We start from the raw sequence: 11908 nt of genomic DNA, 5'->3' as shown, positions 1-11908 counted from the left end.
ACAATGAACTAAGAAGTTAGAAAAACAATAATGAATAAAAATAAATAAAAGTGTGGAAATAATAAAGGTAACAGCAGAAATCAATGAAATAGAAAAAAATATAAAAGAAAATTAACAAGGCCCAAAATTCTTTCTTTGAAAAGCCTCTTACAGATAAATATTAGAACAAAAGAGATAACTACAGTTGAAGCAGATAATTAAATGATTAATAAGAAGGATTATTAACAACTTTAAGGCTATGAATTGGAAAATTTAGAGAAATGGGTAAATTCCTAGAAAAATATAACCTACCAAAACTTCTTCAAGAGGAAATAGAAAATAGTAGTCCAAAAAAATTTAAAGAAAATAAATCAGTTGTTTAAAATTGTCCCACAAAGTGAAAACCCAGACCAGATAAATTTTTTGTTGTTGTGATTGTTTTCCTTAAAAAAATTTTTTTTGGTAGTAATTTTCAATCATACAAAAAAAAGTAGAGAGAATCATAAAACAAACTCCTCCATACCCACCATTCAGCTTCAATGATTGTCTGCATTTGCCTTTCCTTTTCATTCAAACTCTTCCCTCTCCACTTAAAAAAAACCCTTTTTATTTTGAAATAATTTTAGACTTACTGAAGTGTTCCAAAAACAGTACCAAAATTCCCATATATCTTTCACCCAGCTTCCCCCGTTGTTAACATTATCAAACCTAAGTAAACTTTTTTTTTTTTTGCGGTACACGGGCCTCTCTTTTTTATTTTCTCCTAATTGATCCATGGATTCAAGGAAGAAGCAAGAATATATACAAGTTTGTTCTATTTATGTGAGGTTCAAATAATGAAAAACCAAACTATCTTTTTTTTTTTAAATAATACAAATATATGTGGTAAAACCGTAAAGAAAAAAAAGGAAAATTTTAGGATATTGTTTATCTCTGAGTATGGAGGGAGAGAGGTGTTATCAGAGAGGGGCTTACACGGAACTTTAAAAAATATAAGAGTTTCTTTTCATAAAGCGGGTACATGCTGTGCCTCCCTTAGGCTAGACATTCTGGGTCTCTGCCCTGGGCCCCAGCTTTGGAATGCCTTCCTTGGAATTTTGTAGGTCCCTCTCCAGTGCTTGAGAGGACTGAGATGTGCAGTGCCATCCTGCACCTGAGCCCAGACCTGATCCCACATGGGTCCCAGTGGAGGGAAGTGCTTTCCTCAAAGGTTTTTTTTTTTTTTTTTGCGTTACGCGGGCCTCTCACTGCTGTGGCCTCTCCTGTTATGGAGCACAGGCTCCGGACGCGCAGGCTCAGCGGCCATGGCTCACGGGCCTAGCCGCTCCGCGGCAAGTGGGATCTTCCTGGACCGGAGCACGAACCCGTGTCCCCTGCATCGGCAGGCGGACTCTCAACTACTGCGCCACCAGGGAAGCCCCTCCTCAAAAGTTTTTAAGTCTTCCTCCAGTGACTAGTATCACTACAGCTGGCAATACTGGGCAAAGTAATGTCTGGGCAAAGTACCCCGCTTTAACCAGGACCCACATGGTCCCAGGTACTTATTTCTCTCAGGGGTCCATTTCTCCTTTAGGGCAATTTCTGACTCTTTATCACCTCACCCCATCTCCCCCACCATGTTGGCCATAATGCCCAGTGGAGCTTTTAGACTCATGCCTATGAAGTGGAGCCTGGGGTCTGGTGCCAGGGCCTGGCTTCAGGAGTGACCTGGTGACAGATTGCTCCCATTGCCAGCAAGATATTTCTTTTGCAGGGTGGCAGGGCCACTGGGATGGTGTGGACATGCTGGTTTGGGGAGATTCTCACTCATGTAGGACTAAGGACAAGGTCGGGGCTTTGGGGTACTGGTGACCCTGCATTGACTTGGGCTTGAGCAGCATGTATTGGCCATGCTCCGACTCTCACCCACGTGTGTTCCAACTGTGGAGTCACTCCCAGTGTAAGCACCCAAGGGCGGCAGGGTGGCAGTGGGCGTCTTGTTCTCTATGGCACACCCTCCTTCCCTCATCAGTGTCACCCCACCTCTACCACAGGCTCCCGGCCTTGTGTCAGACAGCCTGCAGGGGTGGCCTTGCTTGTCTCCTCCAGGGATTTTTAAAGGCCATTGCTCTGCAATACTAATGAATCTTTTTGATTGATGACAGTCATGCTGTCCCAGGGGGTCTTAAGCCTTTCCTGATCAGGGACTGACCTTAAGCTAATGGGATCCATCCTCTGGCTCCGCCCCTGGGTCCCTCACTTATCCTCCCTGCTGGTGAAGTGTTTGGAAGGCAGTGGTGCCTTCTCTCTCTCTTTTTTTTTTTAAAACTATTAGACTTTTTAATTGAAGTATAGTTGATTTACAATATTATGTTAGTTTCAGGTGTACAGCACAGTGATTCACTTATTTCCAGACTATTTTCCATTATAGGTTATTACAAGATATTGAATATAGTTCCCTTTATTTTTTTTGAGTTTTTAAATTTTATTTATTTTTTTTATACAGCAGGTTCTTATTATTAGTTATCTATTTTATACATATTGATGTATATATATATGGAATGCAGTGATTAGTCCTAATGGGTTTAAGAGAAGGAAAGATCAGAAGATATTTCTCTATGCCTTCACTATAAAATTTCTATCAGTAAGTTTAACTTGACTAGAAAACAAATTACTGTTCACATTTTTTTGCATACTCTGGCCTCATGTTTGTGGTCATCATCATGGAAGCACAGGACAAACTTTGAGAGAGTGATTGGCATGATAGATGGTGCAGCCTCATGAGTAATGCTATAACCAGTATTAAAGACAGTAAATGGTATTAGGGAACGGCGGAAGTAAGAAATCTATATTGTTTAAATTCAGGCAGGTTCCAAAGAGCCATGGCATTGTGAGTAGTAATGGTGTTGCTACCTTTTTCCAGCTGTGGGACATATGAAATTAGCCCAGAACAACTCATTTGACACTAAAGAACAGGAAGAGATGGTACCTGGACTCTATGAAGAATATTCATCTGTACTGATTGGACAGTAAACAAATTCTTTATCTCTTTTCTATCAGCTATTTTAAATCTTCACTGATAAACCACTGTTTCTCAGATTGGCCCATAAATTTTGTCATGCAATTTTTAAATCAAATTGTATTTATAGTCAGGGAACTGAGCAAAAATATATTTGATTATGGCCCCTCACACCCTAGGGGTGGTCCTGTGTACTTGATGTCTATGTAACATCATCTCTTTTAGTTTTACAGTTTACTGTTTAATAGTCTGCATATGGATATACTCAGTGAATGACTATAATGTTTTTCCTATACTCTTTTGCCTCTTCAGTAGATTACAAACCCTATTCAGCTCTCTCTTTTTTTAAAATGCAAAATAAAAAGGCTTAAATGGAATCTTTCCATCATTTACTCTTTGTTACTAGTTCAGCATTTGTTTTCAAGCTTTGCCAAGGGTTGTTTCCACTATAAAATTGTGGTCTCTTCTATCAGCTGGACCCTCAATACCACAGTAATCGTTTTGGGTGCTGAGTTATCCCTCGTCTCCTTGTCTTCAGTGGCTAGTCCAAACTTCAAGCTCTCTTCCCCATCATTTGGCTAAAAGTAATTCCCTTTCCCCATGCCCTTACTCTCAGTCAAGGCATTTTTCTCCTACACACACATACACACACACACACACACACCTCAACTTCCTGATAAATCCCCAACTTGTACCACGATCAAATTGTTTTCTCTCACTCTTTCCTCCATTTCACTGTAAGTAGTATTCTTCATTCTATCCAAAGTTAAATACTCCAGTGTGTTCTGATTAAACCCCCTCCTGCCTATTCAGAACCACATGTTCTCAACTGTCCCCCCACCGTCTCTCTCTCTCCCTCTCTCTCTGTGTCACACACAGATTTGCACACACACACCACAACTTCCTCCTCTCTGATACCTCTTTCCTCCCAATATATAAATTCCTCCCAATATATATATATAAATATATAAAGTTAATTTTTTAATACTAAACAAACAAACAAACAGCTCTTCCTCAATCCAGTGTCCCCCTCAAAACAGGCTACCACATCCTATTGTGAACTGCATGTGCCCAGCAGGGAGCATTCACAGAATCAACATGGTGACCAGGTTTTCTGGGACTGACCATTACACAACCTGAGCAATTATATATAGTGACTCTCTTCAAATTGTCTCCTTCCCTTTATAGTTACTCTTCCTGGAAAAAAAAAAGCTGTAAGTTACACTTGCTGTTTCTTCTTCCTTATCGTCTCCTCACTCCTTAACTGCTTCTGCCCCCTCTCTACCTCTCTGTAAGATTTGGTGCTAAGGCCAACAGTTTCTTATTACCAAATCTAATGGACATTTTTCTACCTTTATCTTACCCAGTGGTTATTTGAAGTTACAGACCATCCCTTTCTTGAAATTTCTTTAACTTCCATCCTCTTCTGATTTTTCCTTCCTCTTGCCTCGCTAGCCAGCTCTCAGTTTCCTTCAAGATCTTTGGTTGTCTGAGCCCTACTTAGCGGTCAGTGTTCTCTGGGGTTACATCCTAGACTCTACCCTCTTTTTTCAAATTTGCTTCAGTGACATAGTTGAACCATTTGGCTTTACCTATAGTGGGGTCACATTTTGAGACATGGAGTTTTGGGGGTGGGGATGAAGAGGGAATGTTCTAAAGTCAAGGGTAAGGTATAATATAACTTAGCCTTAGAGATCCTTTTAATAGTCTATGAACACAGTAGAAAACAACGTTCCATAAGCCTCCATGGTTTTTCCTTCAGTGTTGGAAGAGATTATTGAATTTCACGTGAGCACCAGGTTATATGTATTTGACTTGGGTTTAGGACCAAAACTATTTAAAAAAAAATAGGCACAGTATCTTTAAATACAAGGCCAACACTCAGCAGGAGGGAATGTTTAGACGGGGAAATGGAAACTTGCTAAGAGTATTGCCTCTCGTCTTGGGACGAGGCAATTTTGGGACGTAAGCTGTATGAGAAGAATGGTGGGAAAAATCATTGTAACTATTGATTTTCTCTATCCCTTTTGTTCTTCCTTTGCTTTGCCAAAGGTGTATATTTGGATTTGCATAAGTGAAATGTGCACGTGCACTCTGCTACCTGCGTGCAAATAACTCTTCTGTCCGTATCTCCAGCTTGGTCTTCTGAGAGCAGGCTCACATGCTGGCGATTCCCTTTACAGGCAGATTATCCCTTCATATCAACACTCTCTAGACAGAACTCAGCCTTTCTCCCCTGCCTTTACACGATACTCCCCAACTACTCCCCCTTCTCCACTCCTACCTGGAAGAATAATACTTTTGTTCAATCACACAAGCCAAAATACCTGAGAATTGTCCATGGATCTTTTCTTTCCCTTAGTATCCACATTCCATTAACAGCCAAGTGATATTCCCACTATTCTCTTAAAAGTTGCTCAAACCCTTTCTCTAGCTGTCCATCCCACTGCTATTGCCTTAGTTTATACTTGTCATCTTCCAACTTTTCCTAAAATTATTACACTGGCTTTTAACTGTGTGTTTTTGTTTTTGTTTTTCAAGCTTCCATCTTATCCCCTCTTCCTTCCACTGTTAAGAAAAAGCATACAGTGCTTGGAAATAAAGGCCAAGGCTGTGCAGTAGATCCTTTCAGTGTGATGTGTTATTTAACAGGTCTATCCAGTAATGATTTCATTATGGAATGTACCACTATTGGAGTTGTTTTTTTAAATCATTATTATTATTGGAATTTGTAAGGCAAGGGCTCACACCCTAGGCAGTTACATGTTAACTTGTAGATTTTTGCTTGGTAGAGATGCAAACAGTTTTGTCCCTAAAAGAGATAATCCCAAGATTTTATTGATCTAACACTAACCAGAACTGTCTCTAACTTAAAAGAATAAGAAACTCATTTTGATTCCTCTCCTGAGAGCCTATGTAAACCCCCATTCTTCAAGTGTCTTGGAACCAGCTTACCTAAATTACTGGTTCCCTCATTATTTAATGAGTTAAATAAAATTCTTGACCAGTGTCCATTCTATATTAACATGAGGCTCATTTTAAAAACTTTTTGAAAATTATACTTTGACACCATGCTGCTACTAATAGATTCTTTCCAAATTGCTTATCTGATCATGTTATTTCTCTGTTTATTTCCCTTAATGGCTCCCTGTAACCTTAAGGACTGATGTTCACCCTCCTTAGCTTGACACCTTCATGTCCTTTATGGCTTTAGTCCTCCCTACTTTTTTAGCTAAATCTCCTGCCATCCCCTCACAAACACTTTATGTTCTAACCATATGACACTACTAAACAAGCAACACTTTCTCCTCTTTGTACATGCTGCTCTCTCATCTAGAACCCCTCCCCCATCTCACCTCCACTACCCTTTCCCCTTTTCCCTCCTTTCTGCATTATTTACCTTCAAGACAGCCCAGCTATCACCTCCTGTCAAAGCCTCCCCTGGTCAGAACGCATGCTGGGTTAGGTATTCCTCTCCTGTGTTCTCCCTGTGCTTCCAGCTATTGCAACACTTGCCATACCCTCTACAATTCATTTGCTTGCCTGTTTCTGAGGCTAAAAGTAGATTGTAAGCTCTTTAGCCAGGAACTGAACTGAACATCTCTTAAGTACTTAGGTTTTGACTGTACTGTTACGAATGTGATCTATTTGCCTCATCTGCCTCAGCAAAGAATAAATTTTTGTAGTACACTTGTGTCAAATTTAGTGACTGTCAACAATGTTTTAAGCATAAGCAGAGTTAGAGGTAGCCTCTTTCCAATGGCCCTTGCTCCTAAATTTATCCATTATTATGTAGAGCATTTTTCTTGACTTCTTCTTAATGTTATAGTCAGTGAAAGAAAATAAATTTTTATCATACTTTTGTCTAATAGAGGTTGTTCCACACTTCCTGATCGTATAGTCATTAAGTTACTCAGATTTTTATTCATGCTTCAAGTTTTGCCTGCATTCAAAGTAAACCGTATTTATAGGCATGAAAGTGTTCCCATTTTTCCCCCCAAGAAATTTAGAGGAAATTGTCTCTTGCTGGTTTTAAGACCAAGGCTTCCGTTGGTACACTAAGTGTTGATGGCCCTCTGATAAGAGCTGATGCCACAGCCTCCCCCAGTGTATTGTGTGGGCCCTTGACTAGTCTTTCCTCTCAGTCATTTCCAGCTGTGGCTCATCTGCCCAAGCAACATTTCACTGTGTGATTTCCTATTGAAAAATGTTCTTCTTGTGCTTTTCTAAATGCTGTTCTGTCTGGAGCAAGTTGGTTCCCTTTAGCAGAAAACACTGTGAGAAAAAATTTCCTAATGAAAAGAATCCTAGATTTCAATGCTGAGTATCAGCAACATAAGGAACTCACACCTGCATATGAGGATTAGAACTTTACACATGTGATTGACCTCAGACTCCAACCAAAGCAGAAACACCATCAGGGAAATCCTCTTATGCTTTCACTCACTCTGAACCACCCCCCACACCCAGATGTCAAGGTTCATGGTAAAGTGTGGTCAATCTATGTCTTGAAGTACTTTGAGCCTCTGAATCTTTCAAAGTGTACTTTACTCTTTCATTCTGGGTTAGAAAAGCATCATCAGAAAAGCTGAACTAGAGTTACTTGATGGTCTCATATTTGAGTCCTCATTTCTTTAGATAAACAAGCACCTTCTTCTATTAGTGGATGCTTCTCAGAAGATTTTAAAAACCAAAGTCTCAAGTGATATGAATGTACCTGCCTAGTTGCAGTAGGATTTGGTTCGATCAGTGGTTTTTAAACTAAGTTCTGAGTGTCCTAATGAGTCCTGCAGAAATCCCTCAGGATCAAAAGGGGTGGGTAGATGATGCTTCCCCAGCCCAGTTTCAATATATGCAGCTCTATTTTTATCCACTTTATATAAATTGGGCTCTAACACACATTTCATTTGGAAAAAAAAAAAAAAACAGGGTTCTACTGCTTAAAGATAAGTTTAAAAAAAGAAAACAGAACTAGAATCCTTTTTTTTGGATTCAATAGTGAGCTTACGCTGCATGCAAATAAAGTAGGCTTAAGATACTGATATTGCTGCTAGTACAAAGCAGTGACACATTTATTTTTTATTCATTTATTCTACAAATATCTATTGAACTTCTCCTATATGCTAGGCAGGGTGCTGGGTGCTGGGATATAACTAAAAATAGGCAGGGTACCTACTCTCATGGACCATGTAGTCTAGCAGAAAGATGGGCAGTTAATGCACTGTGATAACTAGGTATGTGTGTTGGGGGGAGGGAGTCAAGAAAGGCTTCTGAGTGTTAATGAAGCAAAAGTAGGGAAGTAGGAGTGTTCAGGAGATGGGACTTGTAAAAGCCTGTGGGTGAGAGACATTGTGGCTCTCTGGAAGAACTGAAAAAAAAATGTGTTAACTCTGGAGTGTGGAGTTCAAGATAGAGAAGGTTTGTAAGCTATCTTAAGGAGTATGGACTTAAACTTAAGAGCCATGGGAAGCAGAGGGACAAAATGATCAGATTTCTTCTTTTAAAATCTCACCCTGGCTGTAAAGTGGAGAATGGAATGAAGAGGAGCAGAGTGGGGAATCAGAGGAGAAGCTATTAGAGTGTTCCAAGTAAGAGATGGGGGTCCCCTGGGTTAAGGGAGCACAAGTGCAGAAGAGCTGTGGCCAGATTCCAGAGATGATGCAGAGTTAGATTCTACTGAGTCTGATGATCGATGGGATGGGTGTTGGGTATGGAAGGAAGAAGAAGTATCAAGGATGCTATTCAATTTTCTGGCTCAGGCAACTGAGTGGATAGTGGAGTCATTTGTGGAGACAGGGAACTCAGAGGAGAGGGTCAGGTTTAGAGTTAGGTGATGAGATTCATTTTGGACATGAGTTAGAGATCCCCATGGGCCATCCATGTGTAGATGTTGAGTAGGCAGTTGGATGTTTAGGTGTATAGGTCAAGACACAGTCTGGGCTAGAGATATAGCTGTGGGACTTATCAGGGTAGAGGTGGTGATCAGCATCTTGAGAGTGAATGACAGCTCCTAGGTAGACTAGTAGGTTGTGAAAAGAAGGGTGACCTAGAAAGGTGGCCAAGAAAAAGAGGACAAAGAGAAGGAAAATAAGAGAATCTGGTGTCATAGAAATCAAGAGAAGAGAATGGTTCAAGGATGAGCGAGTGAGATACAGTGTTAAATGCTGCACAGGTCACAGTCTGACAAGTGTCTTCAAAATGCAGGCCTGCCTTCTGTCAGTGACAACATTCACAAGCTGTCTGGGATTATCTCAGTCTAGTCAAAAAGTTCTCTGTACTAATCCAGGAATAAATCTCATGTGTAACTGTACAAAAATAACCAGGAGACAGGGCTCCTTTAATTCTCAGTGGATTTCTATATCAATGTATAATTTTTGTAACTATCTGAAGAAGTTTAAAATCCAAACAGCTAATGATTGAAAAATCCCTACCCACATACATGTGGGCAAATAGCTAAGGCCGTCTCTGAAGTGATTTCTCTGAAAATCCAAAAACCAAAATCAAGAATTCCACATGGTCTACTCTTTAATGTAGTATAATGTTACTATTATGTAAAATATAATAAATAAAACTTGGGGATAAATAACTAGAGCAAGTGGAATCCACACACGTACCCTAAAAAACTGCAAAGTCATGTTAACCCGCAATTACATTTTCCTCAGACTTACTCTCACCTTCCACTCAGCTTTCTTTACATTCTGTCCCTTATCCCCCTTTCTACCTGTACTTTTGGGGAGAACCTTAAGGGAGCTATTATTGTGGGTAAATATGTTGAGTTTGAGATCCTTCACAGAATAGGAGGCAGTGTTTCCCACAAGGGAAGTCATTCTTTGCAGAGTTCACCACTCTGTAAACCACATGGCTGGAAGGAAACCTGGGGGTTATCTAGTCTACATTCTTCCTTTTATAGTCAATGAAATTAGGGCAGAAAGAAAAGAAGTAACTTGAGCAATGACACGTCAGGCATTGAGTGGGCAGCTGAAGTAGGTCTACATACAGCCTGCCCTGGATATATAAATATAATGCATCTTGGAGAAGACAGAAAGAACTAAAATATGTTCTGTCCTATTTTATACTGCAAGACTAAATCTGTTCATGTCAAGTTGCTAAATCATTCAAATATAAAATAAAGAAAAAGGTTTACTTTTGTATGTTTGAGAGACATTATGAGAAACAGTCCACAAACATGAATTCTCTTTTATTTCCTGTTTCACTTCATTTTATGCAGACATTTGTTTCCAAAGAGATCAAAGATAGGAAAACACACTGACTTATTCTGTGGTAGTCTGTGTAGCCTACATCTTGGTTCAGGGTCCTTTCCATTACAGCACTCAAGTTCATCCATCATCCCTTTCCCAACAATGCCAATACTTTCACCTTCCTATGAGATGTCAGGGATTCATGTGCCTGCTTGGATAGAACTGGCAATGGGACAAAGAGAGACTGGGCCAGGAGAGGCTGTTAAATCCAACTGTCCCTGGGCCAGGTCAGTGTAAGAGGGGAAATGGCTTTCTGTGGACAGATGTACCCCTGAGCTGCCAGGGATCTTGATGGGATGGTAGAGGAGGCAGTTTTCTAAATATTGGAAATCCAAAACCCACGGTAGGTGATGGAGTATAAGGAAAGACCTTAGACTTTGGAGTAAATGGACTTGGCTTAGCATCCTAGCTGTGCTTCTTAGAAGCAATGAGACTTTACAAATTTATTTTAACATCTCTAAGCCCTTAGTTTCTTCATCTGTAAAATTTAGTTGTGAAGATGCAATGAAATAAAGAATGTTAAGAACCCAGCACAATAGTTAATAAATTTTAATTTCTCTTTTCTTCACTTTAAATTCCTTAGGTTCCTCCCATCTCAAGCCCTGTCTCTTCACATCCCAACTAGATGGCTCTGCTAAAGACAGACTCAAGATTTTACTGAAATACCCTTGAAGAAAACCTCCTCGGAACTTGGACCCACCTTTTCAGAAGGAATTGGCACGGTAAGCCAACACTATTGGTCCCCCCCCCGACAGTTTTATTGAGATATAATTGACATATATCATTGTATAAGTTTAAGGTATACAACATAATTATTCAACTTATGTACCTGTTGCAAAATTATCACCACAATAAGATTAGTTAACATCCATCAACTCAAACAGTAACAACTTTTTTCCTTATGATGAGAACTTTTAATATCCACTCTCTTAGCAACTTTTCAAATATACAATACAGTACTGTTAACTGTTGTCATCATGTTGTACATTATATCCTCAGAACTTATTTATCCTATAACTAGAAGTTTGTATCTTTTGACCACCTTCACCTAATTACATCATCCCCTGCTACTACAACCCCCACCTACTCCCCACCCCCTACCTTTGACAATTACAAATCTTATCTTTGTTTCTATGGGTTTGGTTTTTTGGATTCTACCTATATGTGAGATTATACAGTATTTGTCTTTCTCTGACTTATTTCATTTAGCATAATGCCCTCAAGTTTCCTTCATGTTGTTGCAAATAGCAAGACTTCTTTTTTTCTAATGGCTGAATAGTATTCTATTGGGTGTATATACACCACAATTTCTTTATCCATTCATCTGTTGATGGACACTTAGGTTGTTTCTGTGTTTTGGCTATTGTAAATAATGCTGCAGTGAACATGAGGTGCAGATATTTCTTCGAGATACTGATTTTGTTTCCTTTGGATATAACCCAGGAGTGAAATTGCTGGATCATGTGGTAGTTCTATTTTTATTATTTTTTTTGAAGAGTCTCCATACTGTTTTCCATAATGTCTTTACCAATTTACATTTCTACCAAGAGTGCTCAACAGTTCCCTCTTCTCCATGTTTTCGCCAGCATTTGTTATCTCTTGTCTTTTTCATGATAGTCATTCTTATAGATGTGAGGTAATAGAGTGGTTTTGAGTTGCATTTTCCTAATAA

The 11908-nt window shown here is 39.5% G+C and overlaps 1 protein-coding gene across 1 annotated transcript in view; it reads left to right on the top strand.

Moving 5' to 3' along the window:
• The first annotated feature begins 10509 nt into the window (after window positions 1–10509).
• Window positions 10510–11908, top strand: part of EHBP1 (EH domain binding protein 1) — a 460296-nt gene continuing 458897 nt past the window's right edge. Inside the window, exon 1 of the mRNA XM_089922339.1 lies at window positions 10510–10958. The gene's annotated coding sequence lies outside the window, so the exon portion shown is untranslated. The remainder of the gene's footprint in view (window positions 10959–11908) is intronic.

The sequence above is a fragment of the Delphinapterus leucas genome, chromosome 13 (genome assembly GCF_059928025.1).
Source record: "Delphinapterus leucas isolate spDelLeu-1000000601 "Yukka" chromosome 13, BTC_Dleu_Yukka2, whole genome shotgun sequence".
Taxonomy (NCBI): domain Eukaryota; kingdom Metazoa; phylum Chordata; class Mammalia; order Artiodactyla; family Monodontidae; genus Delphinapterus; species Delphinapterus leucas.
Note: the sequence above shows the minus strand (reverse complement) of the source record. Positions and strands in the feature narration are given on the sequence as shown.